The sequence below is a fragment of the Loxodonta africana genome, chromosome 27 (genome assembly GCF_030014295.1).
Source record: "Loxodonta africana isolate mLoxAfr1 chromosome 27, mLoxAfr1.hap2, whole genome shotgun sequence".
Taxonomy (NCBI): domain Eukaryota; kingdom Metazoa; phylum Chordata; class Mammalia; order Proboscidea; family Elephantidae; genus Loxodonta; species Loxodonta africana.
Genome location: NC_087368.1, coordinates 15852555 through 15869448, shown reverse-complemented (window position 1 = coordinate 15869448; position 16894 = coordinate 15852555). Strand labels below are relative to the sequence as shown.

Genomic DNA, 16894 nt, shown 5'->3' with positions numbered 1-16894 from the left:
CCACCAGGTGGCCCTGATGGCGTAGGTGGTTAAGTCCTACGGCTGCTAACCAAAAGGTCGGCAGTTTGAATCCACCAGGTGCTCCTTGGAAACTACAAGGGGGCAGTTCTACTCTGTCCTATAGGGTTGCTATGAGTTGGAATCGACTCGACGGTAATGGGTTTGGTTTTTTTTTTAATTAACAGAAGGTAATCCAATCATTTTTTTTTTTAATCCAATCATAGTCGAGGTATCATTAGTTTCAGTCAAGTCTGTGATAACTAAGTATATGCGTTAAGAGAGCAAAGCAACTGGAGACTTTCTTGTAATGAAAACCAGTGTTTCTGAGCACAGAGAAGAGTCTACAGTATTCCAGGAATTGCACAGCTAGAAGGAAGAAAAGAATGCACTCAAGCAGCTACCAGAGTATTCACTACATAAAACCACTCTTTCTGGCGTTGACCACATCACTCACGTGTTCCGGTATCTTCCCCTTTCAGAGGAGAGAGGCAACTCAGCTAGCAAGGAGGTGGGACACTTACCTTCTGCTTTTCACTTTGTGATTTTAAACCTGCCCTTGTGAAGTGGAATGACCCTGCTCTCCAGGCAGCAGAGCACGCTGGGTGAGTAACTGCTGCTCTGCAGGTGGCAGTGACATTAAACTACACACACGGGGGTCTGAAAACTTCAACAGCTGCATGTTTCTGGCCTTTGAAAACTAATCATGACTATGATAATGGCTGCCATTGATTAAGGATTTCTTACATTCTGGGAAATTTATATGTATTTTCTCTTTCAGTCTCTCAACCCTTTAGGTGGTGACATTATGTCCACTTTACAGATAAAGAAACGGACTTGCCCACAGTCAGGAGAGTACGCACCAGAGCACGGACTCTCTCCTTATCAGGGCTCATATTTTTTGCTGGCACTAGCACCACCTCCCACCCCCTGCCAATCCAAAAGAAAAATAAAACTAGCAAACAAGAAACCACTCATCTACTTCCTAGGGTGCAGGGAGGCTCCTCTTTCATCTTCCAATTTCGAAACACAATGTCTTTGTGTAAGAACAAATAATCTTGTGCACGTGTTTCCACACTCCCTACCCAACTACCCAGGTGGGCTGCTGGAATTCACCATTGTGCTTGTTACTAACTTATTACTAACACGCCTTTTGCAAAACACCCCAGGGCATATCTTCTTTTAGGCACTCTGCGCAACAGGCCCAGTTTGCCCTGGGAGTCAGTTCACGATGGCAGGTGTGATAAGAACACAGACATGGACTTCCCACAGTGGGGCTGAAATCCTGGATTGTGTGGGAGTCAAGGCTTCCTCTCCAGGAGTGAAGAGGTGTGACACGGCTCACAGGGCTGGTGGGTGTTGGGGGTGAGAGGAGTGCAACAAGAGAGGGAAGGTCACTGCCTGGGGTTCGAGGCCTGCTCTGCTAGGCCCAATGGGAGCCCATACCTGCCCCAGTCGTCTAAAGGCCTCCCTTCTCTCCTCTGCCCCCAGCCCACGCACTAAAATCATTTCACACCAGAGCCTCTTACTATTCCATCATGTAACATATGGATTAATGAACTTGCTTTGGAAAATTGTAAAGCACTACGCACGTGAGGGATATCTCCCACCTCAGGGTAGATTCAGTGAGTCGCGCTGCTCTCCTATCCTGGCCAGGTGAACAACTAGGAGTCCTGACCTCCCCCTTCCTCCTCCTCAACCCTGCACTCCCCAGCCCTCTGAGGAAAGCTTTTTGTGTGCATACAAATCAAAATCAAATTTGGGGGAATGTAGGTACCCTGGGACCAGAGATATTGGGCTAGGAAGGACACATGATAACTGTGTCCTTGAGAGCAAGGACGCTTTCGTCCACTCGCCAGAAATAGAGTTTGACTATCTCTTCTGTGCCAGCATGGTGTCCGTGCTGAGAACACAGTGGTGAACAGGAGACACTTGGTCCCTGCAGTCTTGGAGTTTATATTTGGGAGGGAGGGAGAGAAGCACCTTAACAAAGGAAACTAATGAATGTGTAATTACAAGCTGTGAGGAGGCTTAGAAGGAAATGAACAGTGTAAAGAGCAGCAGGGTGTGGGGATATATGGAGGGGCTTCGGAGCATCTTTCCCACTGCTGCCGGAAGGAGCACTTTCACGGCACTGGTCTCCGCCTCCAGCACACTTTCTAATCCCTTCCCTGCGGAAAAAAAAAAAAAAACCTGCGAGAGGGCTTTAAATAGAGTGTGGTTAGCACAGCCTGCGTTTTATAATTTGAGAGAAAACCCTCCTCCCTGCCTTAGGGAGGGTGACAGGAAACTGGGGGTTTTCAGATGCAGAGCTGCTTGCTAACTCCACCCAATTCCCCTTTCTCTACCCAGCCCTTTACCCCACCTGACCAGAAATGCTTGATTTGGCTGAGAAAAGGAGCAGGACTTACAGTCAACTCGTTACCAAGCAGCACAATCATGATCATGCATGTCACTGAATGTGTGTAAAGTTAGTTACTTTTTTTTTTTTGATTATAACGTGAAACCCTGTGCAGACAATTGGTTGGCTGCCACTGTTTTCTACTGACATAGCATGCTTGTCTTCTGAGCGCTATAAAAAATCAGAGCAAACACTAATCTCCATTGGCTCTCCTCATCTAGTTTCCACCTCTAGCTTCTTCAGGCTTCTGACCACCAAAATGACACAATTAGTACTTTTTTTTTTTTTTTTTTTAAGGCTCACTGCTTTTTCTCTTCAAGGAGAGGAATACTCAGGCAATTATTAACACTCTCCTCCTACTGGGTTAACAATTGCATTTATGTTCTTAGGGATCAAAATTCAAACTGCACTCAGAACATTACTGAGAGAGAGAGAGAGAGGAAGAAAAACATTTAAAGCCATCCTTTAGGCAGCAAAAGTGAATCCAAAACCAGTGTATCAAAATATCCGAAGGACTTTCTCCAATCCTCTTTTTACAGGATTGGCAAACTTTTTCTGTAAAGGGCCAGATAGTAAATAGCTTAGAGATTTGCAGGACGTAAGTTTGTGTCTCAACTGCTCGACTCTGTTGCTGCTGTGTGGAAAGTCACAGATAATATGTGAATAAATGAGGATGGCTGTGCTCCAGGAAAACGTTATGGATCCTGAAATTTAAATTTCACAAGATAATTTTCATCTTCATATTATTATTAAATTTTTTTTCCCAATCATTTAAAAATGTAAAAATCATCCTTAGCTTGCAGGCCATAAAAAACATGTGATGGGCCAGATTTCCCAAATCTTGTTCTAAAATGTTACATGACACACACATTATTTGGTGATCCCATTAAACCCATTTGCCATCAAGTCAATTCCGACTCATTGCGACCCTACAGGACAGAGTAAACTGCCCCTTAGGGTTTCCGAGGCTGTAACCTTTACAGAGGCAGACTGCCATGTCTTTTTCCTGGGGAGCGGCTGGTGGGTTCCAACTGCTGACCTTTCAGTTAGCAGCTGAATGTTTAACCACTGCGCCACCAGGGCTCCTTCTATTTGGTGATACTGGCCTAAAAATATTCATGATAATATAGTTTGATATGCCACATGCACATTTTAGGGAAAAAAAAAACATGAAAAATCAAGTGCAGTTAATATTTTAAAGGAGTAAAAATATTTTATGATATATGTAGACCTAAGAACCATCTGGTTAAAGAGATTCTAACACTGATCAAAAGGAGCCCTGGTGGCGCACTGGTTCAGCGCTTGGCTGCTACCCGAAAAGTTGGCAGTTCAAATTCACCAGCTGCTCTCAGGGAGAAAGATGCACAGTCTGCTTCGATGAAGATTACAGCCCTTGGAAACCTTATGGGGCAGTTCTACTTTGTCCTCTAGGATCATCCTGAGTCAGAATCGACTTGACGGCACACAACAACTACATTGGTCAAAGACTTTCACAGTTTGACAAGAAAGATGGGGCTTAGTTTTAGGAAATCAACTAAAAAGTAGTAAGTACCATCCCAGTTACGTTTAGCTAATCAAGTAGCCATTTCTATTCGCAAAGGTACAATTTTTTTTTTTCCTTTTGGTACCAGGTAAGTGGTTTAAAAGCTAAAATTATTCTGTGTCATACAATAACATAAATGATGGTATAACTTCCTTGCCAGTGTAGGACAGTATAATTATAAAGAAAACTAGAGCAACCAACATTTAAAGGAAAATACTTGAATTTGAGATTTCACAGGAAGATGAAAGAGATGACATATAAAAATCCATAACATTTAGCCCTAAAGACTTGACTAATACTAAATGTGGTAGGAAAGTAAATGTTTTGAACGCCTTAACATATTATTTTTAAGCTAATTGGTAATTAAGCTTGTGGAGTTAAACTTAACTCTCAACACATCATATTGTCCACCCACTGCGTTTACTTCGAGAGTAATTTTCTTAGGGTTCAGCGTTTAAAATGCCCTAATTAAGTTAGAAAAGACTTTAAAACTATTATTAAGTGCTATTTTTACTCCTGATAAATTCGTGTAGTAGTAAAATCAGCTTTCCGGTATTAAATTAAAGGTAGTTATTTTAGTGGGGTGAGTGGTATTCATTATTTCACAACAATCCAAGGAGATATCAGTGAACAGAATACAAAACAGGACCTGTTAAAACAGAATAACAAGTGACAATGTCTACAGTTCCCACTGACAAGAGCAGTAACGTGTACGGGGCAGCTACCATCCAGACCTGGGCTGGTTTGACGGGTTAGGTGAGGGTGAGCCTTCCCACTCGTGTGGAAACGACAACTAAAGAATCCACAGGCAACATTTTCTTATAAACATTAAGTCAAATACAACATATGAACAAAATATGGGCTTTAAAACTTACCAGGTGCCTAAATGTTATTTAAAGGAATACATTTGCTGTGGGAAAAAAAAAAAAAAATCTCTACCTCATTATTCAGAAGGTTTTGGAAAAATATTAAAAAATTTTTTTTCCAGGTCATGACTTAAGGGGCACAACAGAGAAAAAAGGTCAGAGAGTAATACATTTGACAGCCCAAAAAAAGATGCCAGAAGGTGGACCAAGTCTGAAATCTGTAATTTTTCAGGTAAACTGGAGTATTTAATAGCTTCATTTTTATGATGTAAATTCCATCCAAATTGTTCCGCTTCTTATAGAGAGTTATCTTCTAAAATGTAATCGTACAACCAAAGACTGTGTTTCTGAAAGCAGACGAGCTGACCACTGCTTTTACAAACAAATCTGTGTGTCACCAGTAACAATTTTATATAAGTATCTGATGTAACTCACTGGGTTACTTTCAATCTTTCCAGCTCAACCCCAAATAGAACGTGGAACACTGCCGAGTCTCTAAATGGAAAAACATATGTTGCTCTAAAATACAGAAGAACGGGCAGCAATAAATTAAATTAATCCTTGATGAATGAATCTTGCAGTTATAAAGTCAGCAGATGATATCAAGAACATCAAGATTCTTAACAATAAAGTTATATTATCACTGCAACTTACATGCTTCCTAAACTCTAACCTGAATATGGACAATAAGGAGACATGATAAAATATTAAATGACTCATTCTTTTTTTTTTTTTTTCAATTGTGCTTTGGCTAAAAGTTTACAGTGCAAATTAGTTTCTCATTTGAAAATTTATACACAAATTGTTTTGTGACATTGGGTATAATCCCTACATTGTATCAGCACTCTCCCCCTTTCCCTTTCCACCCTGGGTTTCCCATGTCTGTCTGTGGAGTTTTCTGTCCCTTCCTGTCCTCTTAGCTTTGCTTTTGGGCAGGTGTTGCTCATTTGGTCTCTTATACTTGAAGTGCGTTCCTCAGGTGAGTTGTGGTTGTTTTACAGGCCCGTCTAAGTTTTGGCTGAAAGGTAGATTTCAGGAGCGGCTTCAGTTCTTAGTTAGCAGGATGTCCAGCAGCCATAGTCTTGGGGGTTCCTCCAGTCTCTGTCAGGCCAGTAAGACTGGTCTTTTTCTGTGAATTTTCTTCTACATTTTTCTCCAGCTCTGTCTGGGATCCTTTATTGTGATCCCTGTCAAAGCAGTTAGTGGAGGTAGCCCGGCACCATTTAGTTCTTCTGGGCTTAGGCTAGTTGGAGGCTGTGGTTCACATGGTCCATTAGTCCTTTGGACTAATATTTCCCTTGTGTCTTTGGTTTTCTTCATTCTCCTTTGCTCTGGATGGGATGGCACTCGCAAACTTTTAAGACCCCGGACACTACTCACATTTTCTTTATGAACTATGTTATGTCAACTGACCTAGATGTCCCCTGAGACCATGGTTTCCTGTCCTCAGCCCAGTAACTTGTTCCCTCAAGGTGTTTGGATGAGTCTAGGAAGCTTCTATGACTTTGCCTTGGTCAAGCTGTGCTGCTCCCCTATATTGTGTGTTGTATTTCCCTGCACCAAAGTTAATACTTGTTGACTATCTAGTTAGTCATTTCCCCTCCCCATCCCTCCTCTGCCTTGTAACCATTAAAGATTGTTTTATTCTGTGTGTAAATCTTTTCTTGGGGTTTTCTAGCAGTGGTCTCAGGCAATATTTGTCCTTTTGTGATTGACTTATTTCACTCAACATAATGTCCTCCAGATTCATCCACTGTGTGATGTTTTGTAGATTCACCACTGTTCCTTACTGTTGTGTAGTATCCCATTGTGTGTCTGTACCGTAATCTGTTTATCCATTCATCTGTTGATGGTGGTCCACTCTTGTGATTAACATTTGACAAAAGAAAAATATTTTTAAGAGGAAATTTACATATGTGGTTCTTCCTGGTTAATTGTATGCAACACTTTGAAGCCAGCACTGATAAAATAACCACTCAGGCAAAACATCTCTATTTAACTCACTGAGGAACATTCTGAATCCAAAATGGTGCCAGACATGAGGATCAACCACACACACGGGTGGCAAAGGCAGCCGCCTTCCCAAGTGGAATGACGAACCACCGCAAGGCTTCATACCCACAACCATGCCCCTGGTCTGAAACTGCCACCATTAGGGAAAATAAGTTGAACAGTGAAGGTGCATTCATTTCCTGGGGCCTCCAATGGGGTGTGGCCCAGAGACTGCTGGGTGTTTCAAAGTAGAGCCCACCTTTGGGAGGCTCTGAGGTTTCTATCACAGGTCTCTGTAAAGTTATACCATGAAGATGAGTGCACCGATTTCTCTTTTAAAGCAGCCAGCACAGGCTGGTACAGCCACCTCCAGAGTGTTGGGTGGCAGGTCACTGGGAGATGCAGCTCTCCCTCTGGGTCCAACGTCAGAGAGTTTCAGAGGACTCCCAAATGCCAGGGGAGAAGCAGGCTGAATGCATTAATGAGTTATGAATTATATATCCTGGGTCAGCTAATTCTGATTTTTGTGCATCTGAAAGGACTTGGAACTCACAAGCTGCATAAAGACATAAAAAATTACCGTTCACTGCAAGTCAATTAGGTTCTTTGTTCCTTTGATCATCACTTTCCTGTCTGAAAAAGATTTCCACAAAAAGGACAACCACAATCCACAAAACTGGATGTAGACATGATACCATACTGTGGGCACTACAAAAGTAATTAATTACAAACTAATGTCAAACAGATTCCAGACTTTTCAAAACTTTTTTTTTTTTAAAGGGCAGTATGTTATTAACAGTGTTTGATGCATATTTCAAAAGCAAATAAAAATTTTGAATCTGGAAAACTTCAATTACTAGGATGATGTATGCATGGGTTGCATTTCTTTTAAGATGTATTTTTTCCCTTTTTTTTTTTTCTCTTTTGGCAGTTATTGGGCTCAACATAAAAGCTTCATCTAACCCAAACACAATAAAGGGATGCCACTTTTCCAGGATGTTCTAAGAAGACTGTTACCTAACAATACTCGTCAAGGTGACAGAGAGTAATTTGGCTGTATTTCTCGTTTCTCTAAATGATCGTAATATAATCCTTCTTTATTTGGCCTAGTTCTCAAAGTTATCATATCATACTTCTAACTGTACTTTCTGGCTCCCCACTCAAATACCCAAGTCTTTCTCCAGGTGATACTTCAAGAAGATGGTCTTTACCACAATCCAGAAGATGGCCTGCAGTGGGGAGGGAAATCCAACAAGCTAGTTAGCTACAGCAATAACAGAGGCATAATGGGGATGGTGTAAAAAAGTAAAAATTTTTTACACATTTTCCCGTATTTTATAAACTTTGTTGCCCTGGGGACCTTCCATCCATTCAACAATGCACTACAATTTAGGGACACTCACGTTACCAACCCCCCAAATGACATATTTTTCTTCATTGGAGTTGAGTGTGAAGTCTGAACTCAAACTCGCCTTCATAGGCACAAGGCATTGCAGAGCTGAACTAGAATGATAGCCACAAGAATGGAAAGGCAACTTTCTCTGTTCAATGAAAGCTTACTTACTCAAAGTCTAAGAGAGCCTGGGAAGAAAGGCCTGGTGATCTATTTCCAAAAATAGACCACCTATGGAAACGGTTTTGCTCTGACATACATGGTGTTACCACGAGTTGGAATCTGCTCAAGGGCAACTGGTTTACAACAGAGCCAAAAAGTTTACTGAAAAGACTGTGTACGGGTACAGAGCCAGTACGCATCATGACTAACCAAAAGAACTGTATATTATCTACAGAACAAGTACAAAAACTTAATAATGTACAAAGTCTTTTTTTTTTTTTTTTTGTATACTTTAGGGTCCTTGGCAGAGAAAGGAACTTTGCAAACAACTTAAGGAGATGCCTTGAGCCTCTGCAGAAAGAGGAACAAAATATTTCTGGTCAAGAAGAGAAGACAGCAAAAATAAATTCTGAAGAAGTTATTCAAGAGAAAAATTCAATATTCAACGTGGAATTTGATGGGAGCATAGGAAGTAATCTCTCTGCTCTTGCTTGGGAAGAAAAAAGACTATAGTATTTCAATACTCTCAGTTTTATCAAATATGTAGTAGTGTTCTTTTACATAAAACATAGGTGGAGAAACAGTTTCCCAAACTTCTTGGGCTTTCGGTGTCAGATCTATTTTATACATATTTTCTACCAGAGTCAGTGAAATAAAGTGCTTGAAAAATAAGCAAAGTTTCTCTGCCCCTTTCAAATGCAACAGAAAGGCTCTAAAGAGAAAATTAAAACAGTGAGGACCTTGCCATACAAACGGCCCCAAACCATAACAGTCCTCCAGGTAGCTCCGGCTCAAATGAAGCTCATTCAAGAACTACAGTGACGCCAAAGCAGGCTCCCATTTCTCACGTACCAACATGGTGGGACAGCACTCTAAGTTGTTTGTTTTCTAGCTTACTTGGAAATTTTAAGTCAGACTGTTAACGACTGTTAACGTCTGTCGGATAATACCGTGGCTGCTTAATACCATTTATCATTCCTTGTCTGAGGACACCATCTGACAACAAGATAAACTGCACTAAGGCTTTCATCTCTGTCCTCCCAGAAAGCTGACAGCTGCACATCAAATGCGATTGATAGAATGTGTATATGATGGTGTGTCTTTCAAGGCGATTGCTGGTCCACAAAATGTTACTCTTTCTCCAACTGTTCATTGCTTGTTGCTGTTGTCAGCTGCTGTCGAGCTGGCTCCAACTCACAGCAACTTTATGTATCAGAGAATGAAACGCTCCCCAGTCCTGAGCCATCCTCACAATCATTGGTGTATCTGAGCCCATTGTTGCCGCTGTTAGGTCAATCTGTCTCATAGAAGGTTTCCCTCATTTTCAGTGACCCCTACTTTACCAGACATGATGTTCATTGCTCAGTATCTGTTGTGTCCCTGTGTAAATACTTCTAAACGTGTGTTCCTCAATGATTCCTATGGATGTGTGTAAAACTAGGAAACTGGATCAGAAATAAAGACTTACATAATCACCACCACCACAGACACTTCTTGCCTTGAAGCACCATCTTCCAAAATTTTCCTGATGGCCCTGCTTCTAGTTACTCTGTGGCAGCCTGCTATATCTCATCTGCCCACAAATGAGGCTTTTATTACACTGTATCTTTTAAACACTTCTTTTCTCCTTCTACTGGCTTAGCAGTTTTCACTTCTCTGATCTTCACTCCGCAGGTTATGTTACCTCAATCTATCACTTTTTTTTTTAGCTCAGTCTTATCCAAAAGCAAAATATTCTATCCGGCCTTTTTTCTCTAGTCATAAATGTTGGTAAAGTTGACACCTCCAATTAAAAGAAGCTCTTAATGTCAAGTTCTGTGGCAGGAACGTGATAAAAGGGGCCACAAAAGGAGCTGGAATCAATGGTAACCTTATTACAGATTGTTGCTGGCTTGGCCCAGATGGGCAGACTCCATTAATTATGAAAGTGTGATTTCTCTTTTCACTGCATTCATCACTGGCAAGAAAAAACACACGCAACTACACCAACAACGTAAGACAGAATGCTCCTGATGTTGTGTGCCATTTGCCAATATGTTTGTATTTGGAAAAAAAAAATCCCTTCATTTCATGTACTTTATTTAAAGACCCTTGCTTTATTTAAGGAATGTTTAAAGTCATGTGGTAGAGGAGAAAACTCAGAAAGTTACATAAAAACAGGCACAGAGAGCAAATAACATCCGCATAGACAAAGCATCTCGTTCCTCCCTTTGAGCACTTCGAGTATACCTATTCTCCACGGCATACGTGGGCTCTCCAGAGGATGTTTCCTTAATTAAACCTGAAGGTAATTAAAATCAACATTTTTTTGGAGCTGCAAGGAAAAGACATTCAAAACAAATTAATTTCAAATAGAAAGTGTGGACAGAGAGACTGCAATGTTAAGAAAGAATTAATGTGTGATCTCTGAACAAATGGCTGCCTGAGGGTGTGCCGCTGCGTGTACAAATAGCCATGCTGCCGTAACAGAGAGCTGGGCGTCGTTTTCTTTCATTACGTTTTCCTCTTCTATCCTTTTCATTCCCAATGACCTCACCTTCAATTTAATTACAGGGCTGACAAATACTCCACAGTCCAGAAAAATTGTAGCAAAATCAATGAAAAAACTTTTAAAGAGAGCTTTTTTCATGTAATACTATATAAAATATTTAAATTTCCATTTTTTTTTTTTTTTTCCCCTCTATAAAGGATGAATGTTGACTCCTTGGCCTTTACATGTCAGTATGAATCAAATAAAATTTAAAAGAAAATTCAAGTCTAAAACAGATTATTCTGGTCAATCTAAATGAATAGAGAGAGTTACAGACAGCAGAATTATCACTCTCATTTCAAGTTTAAAAAGACGGTGAGTTAGGTCACTTATAATGGTGGGGGGAGGGACGCTACAGTACTGAAATGCCAGCGCAGATCCATTCTTCAGAGTGCTGTGTATTATTAAAGACTATCAAGTTATTCACTGAAAACCAAACCTGCTGCCATCGTGTCAACTCTTTTACTGATTGATTGTGTTTTAGGTGAAAGTTTACAAATCAAGTCAGTCGCTCATACAAAAACTTACACACCTTGCTAGGTACTCCTAGTTGCTCTCCCGCTAATGAGACAGCACACTCCTCCTCTCTACCCTATATTTCCCGTGTCCGTTCAGCCAGCTTCTGTCCCCCTCTGCCTCTGCATCTCCCCTCCGGACAGGAGCTGCCCACATAGTCTCGTCTGTCTACTTGAGCCAAGCAGCTACTTTCTGTCTTATCGTCCAGTCCAATCCCTGTCTGAGGAGCTGGCTTTGGGAATGGTTCCAGTCCTGGGCTAACAGAAGGTCCAGGGACCATGATCTCCAAGGTCCTAGTTTCAGTCAGACCATTAAGTCTGGTCTTTTTCATCGTGTCAACTTTTGACTCATGGTGACCCCATGTGTTTCAGAGTACAACTGCGCTCCCTAGGGTGTTCCATGGCTGTAACCTTGCAGATCGCCAGGCCTTTCCTCCGTGGTACTGCCAGGTAGATTCAAACTGCCAACCTTTCAGTTAGTAGCTGAGTGCAAACTGCAACACCCAGGGGCCATATTTACTCACTTAGGACCTCTTAAACTTGGGTTACATCATCTGTGTTTTTCTCCCATCAGCCTTTAATCACAGGAGAGAACAAGCTCAGTCCTGATATTTTACTGTAAACAGTGGATGGAATCAAGTTCATTTATATAAATTTTATGTGAAATATTTAAACTTTATCTTCTGAAATAATAATATAAAAGATATGTTTACTTATAATCAGATTTCTTTGAGTGGGAATTTGATTTAACTATTGATTACAGTCGTCCTTATTTTATGTTCATCAAATCTGTCTTTTAATTCAGTCAAAATATGCAAAATAAGTTATATTCCACCTTCACGAGGAGCAAGACTCAATAAGGTACCTATGGCTTTAAAGACCAACCCCACATGAATAACTTTAGTGTTTAAAATACCAGAGATTATTACTGAAGACGAGGCTCTGTGGTGCAGTGGTTTAGAGATTGGGCTGCTAACCAAAAGGTCAGCAGTTCAAATCCACCAGCTGCTCCTCTGAAATCCTATGGGGCAGTTCTATTGGTACACTGATCATTCACCTACATACTCTACATGGTTAATTTTCTGATCTGGTTGAGGACAAGAACTGGTCAGAGAGGCTGCCTGGATTCTGACCCTGGTCCTGCCGTTAATTTGTTGTAGCACAGGGTTTCCATTTTCTCATCTGTAAAATAAAAGTGATTTACAGGCGGTCTCTGACTTCTCTTTAACCCTCAACCCTCAAACAGTCCATCTGCTAACTCTGGAAAGAATCTGTCATTGCTCAAAACTATGCAAGGACTCCCCACTACCAATTCAGCTGGATTTCCTAGAATATGTGCTTCCCATTTCTAAGCACTTTTCCCTTGTGAATTCAGGTTGCAGTACCTGTTGCCGGGGAGTGGATTCTGACTCATGGTGATCCCGTGTATGTCAAAGTAGAACGGTGCCTCACAGGGTTTTCAGTGGCTGATTTTCCAGAAGAAGATTGCAAGGACTTCCTTCCCAGGCACCTCTGGGCAGACTCCAACCTCCAACCTTTCAGTCAGCGGCCAAACATGTTACCTGTTTCATTACCCAGGAACTCCCCGGTTTCAATTTGTTTTTAGCTGCTGTTGAGTCGGCCCCCAACTCACGGCGACTCCACTCACAACGGAACAAAATGCTGGCCTAGCCCACTGTGATCCAAAGAGTTTTCGTGGGCTGACTTTTGGAAGTCGATCGTCAGACCTTTCTTCTTAGTCCATCTTAGTCTGAAGGCACACTGAAACCCATTCATCATCACAGCAACACTCAAGCCTCATCGACAGATGGGCGGAGGCTGCATGTGAGGCACTGGACAGGAACTGAACCCGGTCTCCCGCATGGAAGGCAAGACTTCTACCACTGAGCCACCAGGTTGCAATAGCCTCCGTGTCTTTACTAGTTGAAATCTGACTTATTCTTAAACGCCTAGCTCAAAGGCCAATGTTTCCTTTCTCAAGTTTTCCCAATCCCTGAAGCTGAAAATGACCATTCTCTTCACTGAACATCCAAATAAGTTCATTATATATATGAAAATCTGTCTGTCGATGGATTGATTGATCAACTGCTATCTATCTAATTAACTATGGACACACCTCATCTCTTCTACTAAATAGTAAGCTTCCTCAGAGAAGAAAAAGTCTTACCTGACTTTACGTTCCCTCATGGTGCCTAGCACAGTCCCTGGTACATTGCTATTGCACTGTTAGGTGTTGTCAAGTTGATTTTAACTCATACAGACCCCATGTGACTGAATATAACTGCCCTACAGGGTTTTCCAGGCTGTAATCTTTACAGGAGCAGGTCTCCAGGACTTTCCCATGAAGCAATGGGTAGGTTCGAACTGGCAACTCTTCTGCTAGCAGCCAAGTGCTTAATCGTTGTGCCATCAAGGCTCTAGTACTCAAAAACACCTTTTGTTTAATGAGTGAACAGTGTCTTACACATGGTAAAAGCTCATAAAGGATGTGGAATTCATCACTGAAATAGCTGTTGTTGCTGTTAGGTGCCATTGAATCGGTTCTGACTCACAGCGACCCTACGCACAACAGAAGGAAACAGTGCCCAGTTCTACACCATCCTTACAATTGTTGTTATGCTTGAGCCCATTGTTGCAGCCACCGTGTCAATCCACCTCATTGAGGGTTTTCCTCTTTTCTGTTGACCCTGTACTCTGCCAAGCATCATGTCCTTCTCCAGAGACTGATCCCTCCTGATAACATGTCCAAAGTATGTAAGATGCAGTCTCGTCATCCTGGCTTTTAAGGAGCATTCTGGCTGTACTTCTTTCAAGACAGATTAGTTCATTTTTTTTTTTGGCAGTCCATGGTATATTCAATATTCTTTGCCAAAACCGCAATTCAAAAGTGTCAATTCCTCTTTGGTCTTCCTTATTCACTGTCCAGCTTTCACATGGAAATATGATGCGATTGAAAATACCATGGCTTACATCAAGCGCACCTTAGTCTTCAAGGTGATATCTTTGCTTTTCAACACTTTAAAGAGGTCCTTTGCAGCAGATTCACCTGATGCAGTTTGTCTTGATTTCTTGACTGCTGCTTCCACGGCTGTTGATTGTGGATCCAAGTAAAATGAAATCCTTGACAACTTCAATCTTTTCTCCCTTTATCATGATGTTGCTCATTGGTCCAGTTGTGAGGATTTTCGTTTTCTTTATGTTGAGGTACAATCCATACTGAAGGCTGTGGTCTTTGATCTTCATTAGGAAGTGTTTCAAGTCCTCTTCACTTGCAGCAAACAAGGTTGTGTCATCTGCGTAATGCAGGTTGTTAATGAGTCTTCCTCCAATCCTGGTGTCCTGTTCTTCTTCATATAGTCCAGCTTCTCGGATTATTTGTTCAGCATACAGATTCAATAGGTATGGTGAAAAGACACAACCCTGATGCACACCTTTCCTGACTTTAAAGCACTCAGTATTCCCTTTTTCTGTTTGAACAACTGCCTCTTGATCTAGGTACAGGTTCCTCATGAGCAGAATTAAGTGTTCTGGAATTCCCATCCTTCACAGTGTTATCCGTAGTTTGTTATGATCCACACAGTTGAATGCCTTTGCATAGTCAATAAAACACAGGTAAACATCCTTCTGGTATTCTCTGCTTTCAGCCAGGATCCATCTGACATCAGCAATGATATCCCTGGATCCATGTCCTTTTCTGAAACCAGCCTGAATTTCTGGCAGTTCTCTGTCGATATACTGCTGCAACTGTTTTTGAATGATCTTCAGCAAAATTTTGCTTGCATGTGATATTAACAATATAGTTCTATAGTTTCTGCATTGAAATAGTAGGCATTATTTAATTGAGGAGCCCTGATGGCACAATGGTTAAGAGCTTGGCTACTAACCAAAAGGTCCACAGTTTGAATCTACCAGCTCCTCCCTGGAAACCCTATGGGGCAGTTCTACTCTGTCCTATAGGGTACTTTGAGTTGGAATCGACTTGATGGCAATGGGTTTTATTTTTTAATCATGTTGTCACTTATTTTATCTCTCTTGTTGAAATAAACCAATTAGATTTTTACTACATTCTACTTTAGAAGGACCTAACACTGTCATCTTGGCTAAAGCGAATCAATCATTTAAGTAAAGAAACTACAACCCTCTGATTCCATAATCATAATGTATGATAAAATGTATATTATGCAATGAAATATAATGAACACGGAGTGGTGGGAATGTGCCCAACCATGTGGCTTAATAACGGAAGCCACCCTCTATCTGCTGAAAAGAATCGGACAGGAAAGCAGGACTTAAGGGTCACTGTTGTTAAGACAGTCAGAGAAGGCAAGCCGATTGGGGACGTCTTGACCCAGGAGAAGAAACTGAGTCTCTAAGAAATGAAATAGAGTACTTAATGACACTGGGCTCATGGGGACAAGGAAGCCTGGTTTAAAGGCCCAGGCTGGCCCTTAAGGCTTCAGGTACAATATCAGCAGATGCCTCCATCCTAGCTGTCATATCCTGAGTCCAGCACTGCTGACAGCACCTGTTCAGTCCTACTCTCCATACAGGTTCAGGCGCAGGTCCATTTCTAACTGCCCCGCAATCTGCCTGATCTAAGGAGGTATCTGTACTTGGTCTCCTCAACCTCCACTCCTGACTGGCTTTGACTCCCACCTTCTTGATCAGGATCTGGGCTCAAACCTCACCACTTCCAGGACCCAAGGAGGCGCCACAAATAGGGCAAAATCAGTAACTGTTCAGCTGCGAAGAAGTTCTATTTGTTGGTAATCACAGGATCCACGAGGTCAAACTGCGGCCCATGGCTGGGATGACTATACAGTTGTTCACACAGGGGCACTTCTAAGAATTACAGAGGGAATTACTACTAATTATGCTGGGACAATGGGCGTGTCAACAGGGTCTGTCCCAGGGAAGCTAGGATGTGTGGCCACCTTATGGGTGGGTATCTTTTCCTAGCCTCCATACGGGCTTCTACATTGTTCGCATTTCCATGATCATTCTCCTTTTTCATAAAGAGAGTGGGATATTTCTTATGTACTATCTTATTAATAAAAGTTTAGAAACTAAAGAGTAATCGAAGTCCTGATAGTATATATACATATCTGTACGTTTTTAGGAAGTACCACAGTGTTATCCTCACAGCGGGACACGCTTCGGCGGTGTAGAATGGCAATGAGTCAGAGTTGTGGAGAGGAGGGTTTCTCAAACGACCCTTACCTCTCACTTGCAGTCTTCAGATTATAAATGGGAAATGAACACAATGAAATAAGGCAATATTTCTAAGGTTAATTTTGGGTCAAGCTCAATATAACATTACAAAAATAAGGAGCTATATTTAAAGTTACAGGCTGTCCAACACCTTTCGTACATTTTCCATCCATATTTAAATGTATTAGCTTAGCTAGCTTTAATAAAGTAATAGTTACACAGTGAGAAACCACGAAGTCACTAAAAAAGGACTATAAAATATTACAAGAGTTATAATACTGCTG

General features: G+C 41.4%; 1 protein-coding gene and 1 long non-coding RNA gene across 4 annotated transcripts in view; one reads left to right on the top strand and one right to left on the bottom strand.

Moving 5' to 3' along the window:
* Positions 1-16894, bottom strand: part of PLCL2 (phospholipase C like 2) — a 218726-nt gene that overhangs the window by 65520 nt on the left and 136312 nt on the right. The window lies entirely within an intron of this gene.
* LOC135228757 (uncharacterized) lies at positions 132-11022 on the top strand. The gene is made up of 3 exons (XR_010319572.1): positions 132-602; positions 4930-5039; positions 8651-11022. It is a non-coding gene; the product is annotated as an uncharacterized LOC135228757 (long non-coding RNA).